The sequence below is a fragment of the Tupaia chinensis genome, unplaced genomic scaffold, assembly GCF_000334495.1.
Source record: "Tupaia chinensis unplaced genomic scaffold, TupChi_1.0 Scaffold000605_1, whole genome shotgun sequence".
In the NCBI taxonomy this organism is placed as follows: Eukaryota; Metazoa; Chordata; class Mammalia; order Scandentia; family Tupaiidae; genus Tupaia; species Tupaia belangeri.
Window position 1 is genome coordinate 2,027,432 of NW_006160123.1, and position 4,056 is coordinate 2,031,487.

Consider the following 4,056-nt stretch of genomic DNA (forward strand, 5'->3'; position numbering starts at 1 on the left):
AGCAAGAAATCACCCCCCGGGGGGATGGTCACGCCGCAATCCCTTCTCCTCCATTCTCCTCTCGGGATCCTGGGCACGCACGCACACGTGCCCGGTGTGAGTTATTCGCTTATATTTTTAAAGAATTATTTTATTTAATTTTATTTATTCACTCATTTATTTTAATTTTACCAGAGAGAGGAAAAGTGAGAAAGAAAGCCACCAGGTCCAGGACTGGAACCGTGGTCAGCCATGTGGGAGTGTGTAGTGCCTTAACCACTACGCCACCTGCTGGTCCCCAAGAAAATGTTTTCTAAATGGCCAATTGGCACTGTCTCAATTACTCAACATTACTATTATAACTAAAAAAAAAAAAAAACCAGCCACAAATAATATGTAAACAAACAGATATGATTATTGTAGTGAAATTTTATTTACAAAATCCGTTTGTAGAGGACCCTTCTACCGTAAAAATTAAGGTGGGAGGCCAGCAGGTGGGGTGGTGGTTAATGCACTGGACACTACCAAATGACCAACCACGGTTAGAGTCCTGAACCTGGTGCTTGCTTTCTCACTTTCTCTGGCTCTCTCTGGTCAAATTAAAATAAAAATGAATGGGGGCCAACAGGTGGCAGGGTGGTTAAGGGCACTGGACTCCCACATGGTGAACAGCAGTTCAAGTCCCGGACCTGGTGGCTTGCTTTCCTCACTTTCCCTTTTTCTTTCTCACTCTGTCCCTTTCTGGTCAAATTAAAATACATAAATAAAGTTAAATAAAACAATTCTTTGTTTAAAGAATGAATACATAAAATTAAATAATTACTTAAAAAAAAAAAAAACAACCTAAGGAGCAATCTCCAAGATATACTTTTTTTTTTTCTTTTTTTTAAAGGATCTTGCCATAGAGCATGTGTGGCCACTGGAGAGACAGAGAGAGAGACGATAAAAGGGAAAATGAGAACTCACTCCCCTGGGGGATGGCCATGTTGCAACCCCTTCTTCTCCATTCTCCTCTTGGATTTTGGGTGTGTAAGCACAGGTGTGGTGTGAATTTCAAGCCACCAGATCTGGGACTTAAACCATAGTTGGCTATATGGGAGTCCAGTGCCTTAACCAGAAGTCACCTCCTAGTCCCTCAAGATATACTGGTAAATGAAGAAAGTAAGGGGGAGAAAAGTGTGTCTAGTATACTATCATTAGTCTGAGTTAGGACTTAGGTTTAAGAAAAAGAAGAGGGGCCAGAGGAAGCCTATGGTGAGCTGAATTCAGAGTGAAAAACTCAGGGAGGTGGCGAGGAAGCTAACCCCCAAGATGAAGGTGAAGATGTTGAGTCACCCAGACAACTATGTTCATGAAACCAAGTTGGACTTACAGAGTTCCAAGAAACTACGACCCTACCTTACACCCTTTTGAGGTCCCTTGAGAAAATGTAAGCGCTTTAAATGCCACCACACTGGAACAGGTATTTGCAAAACCGTTCCTCGCCTCCCTGGATGGTCACTGAGATGGAGCCAACTGCTTGGCAAAGTATCCAAGCAGCCTGTCTTCTACTGTCCTTTCTAGTGCATGTGATGGACAGGTTAGAATTTTGAACCAGACTAAATGAAAATGTACCCGTATGATACAAGGATGTGAAGGTTTTGTACGAGGAATGTGTACTTGCTTTTGTGAAACTTTTTTTTTTTTGGAGAGTTTTTTTTTTTCCCCTATAGGGTGCGTGCGCTCACCAGAAAGACAGAGAGAAGGAGAGAAATCACCCCCTAGGGGGGATGGCCACGCAGCAATCCCTTCTCCTCCTCCATTCTCCTCTTGAAATCTTGGGTACATGCACACGTGTCCAGCGTGAGTTTAAGCCACTGGGTCAGACACTCGAACCGTGGTCAACTAGAGTTCAGCGACATAGCCATTACACCAACTGCTGGTCCTGTGACCTTTTTTAATACTGGGGATGAGGAAACTGTGAAGCAGTGGAAAATGGGTGGCCCAGGCTATGAGAAGAGGAAGAACCCTTGTACACTATATTAGGAAAGACACTGTACACTGGAACTGATCACCACTGGAAAGAAGCTGCTTTGCCACATGTAGACAGCAAGCAGACATTAGGAATGAACAAAGAACCAGTCTCATATATACAAAGACGGGGTTGTGTTTTTGAGAGGTTTTTGCTATGGGGCATGTGTGCTTGTCAGAAAGCCAGAGAGACAGAAAGTGAGAAATCACCCCCTAGGGGGAATGGCCATGCCGCAATCCCTTCTCCTCCATTCTCTTCTCGGGATCTTGGGCACGCACGCACACGCGCCTGGCGTGAATTTAAGCCACCAGGTCCAGGACTTGAACCGTGGTCAACTACATGGGAGTCCAGTGACATAGCCATTACACCAACTGCTGGTCCCCAAAGACAGGGGGATTTGACAGTATGAGTAGTGTTAAATTTAACCCAACTGAGGCATTTCTCTTGGGAAGTTGTGCTCCTGACTGGAACACAGAACTGCATGACATGAGGCAAGCTACTCCTCTGAAAAAGGTTACCTTAGGTATAAGAACAAATACAATCTGCTGGAACCCTATGGAAGCTGTCATTTTTACTGCAGGTATGAAGCTTACAACAGGTATACTTCTGATATGCGTACGCTGGACACTCCCTTTACGGTTTGTATGGATCATGTATCTGTAGGGCTGGATATGGATTACTCTGTCACCAAGAGTTCGTGTCTTCTAGTTTCCACAAATCTATTCAGATCTTTCCTGTGGACTAAAGTTGAAGCAGGGAAGTCTACCACACAAATGAATGCAGCACGTAATCTGTGTGAAATGGCCTTCTGACAGCAAGTATACTGTGTGTGGATCGGAGGAAATGAACATATGTCTGTGGAAAGCAAAAGCTTCTGAAAAACTGGGTGAGCTTACATCACGAGAAAAGGCAGTCAAGGATTATAACCAGAAGCTGGAGGAGAAATTTCAGCATCATCTTCAAATAGAACAAATTGCTCGTCACTGACATCTACCAAGATCTACAGCCGGATCCAGGAACAGTGCATCATCAGAGAAGTTTGCTGACGAAAAGAAGTGAGTTGTCGTAAACACAGCAAGCCGGGGTGTGTGCCGATTGTGTCAGAGAAGAAACACACAGTGGCAGTTGTGAAATAATTTTAGGCACCCCTGCCAATACTGATGTATAATCATTTGTTGATTTTGATTTGTGAACATCACAAATAAAGAGTACTGGCTTTGGTTTAATAGTGCAAAAAAAAGTAAAAAAAAAAAAAAAAAGAGAGAGAAAAGTACATGTGTGTGTGTGTGTGTGTGTGTGTGTATAATATTTAAATTATTGCCGGTTCTGGGGCCAGCAGGTAACGTGGTGGTTGAGAGTGCTGGACTCCCACATGGCCGACTGTAGTTTGAGTTCCAAACCTGGTGGCTTGAAAACCATGGATGACATGTGTGCCCAAAATCTCAGCAAGAGAATGGAGGAGAAGAGACTGCGGTGTGGCCACCCCCCAGAGAGGTTATTTCTCACTTTTCCTTTCTTGTCTCTCTCCAGCAAGCGCATGTGCCCTACAGCCACAACCAAAAACCAAAAATAAATAGAAACAAAGTCATGTGAAAGACAGACATATCCATATCCAGTGTAAGAAAACAGATAGCCCAGCAATATAACCCTTACAGATACAGTTAAATCATTTTTTTGGGGGTGGGGGGAGACAGAAACACAAAGAGAGACAGCGAGACAGAAAGCAAGAAATCACCCCCCCAGGGGGGATGGCCATGTGAAATCTATTCTCCTCCATTCGCCTCTCACACTCCTGGGTGTGCGCACACACACACGTGCGCGCCTGGTGTAAGTTTAAGCTACCAGGTCCGGGACTTGAACCACGGTTGACTACATGGGAGTCTAGTGACATAAGCCATTACGCCAACTGCTGGTCCCTAAGTGATTTTTTTAAAAGAATTATTTTACTTAATTTTATTTATTAATTTATTTATTTATTTCAATTTGACCAGAGAGAGACAGAATGAGCGAGAGAGAGAGAGAGAGAGAGAGCAAGCTGCCAGGTCCAGGACACACCACCGTCAGGC

At 43.9% G+C, this 4,056-nt stretch overlaps 1 protein-coding gene and 1 pseudogene across 1 annotated transcript in view; one reads left to right on the top strand and one right to left on the bottom strand.

Moving 5' to 3' along the window:
- RTF1 (RTF1 homolog, Paf1/RNA polymerase II complex component) overlaps positions 1 to 4,056 on the bottom strand; it is a 51,067-nt gene that overhangs the window by 13,785 nt on the left and 33,226 nt on the right. The gene's annotated exons all lie outside the window — the stretch shown is intronic.
- Positions 1,119 to 3,215, top strand: LOC102476680 (DDB1- and CUL4-associated factor 13-like; annotated as a pseudogene).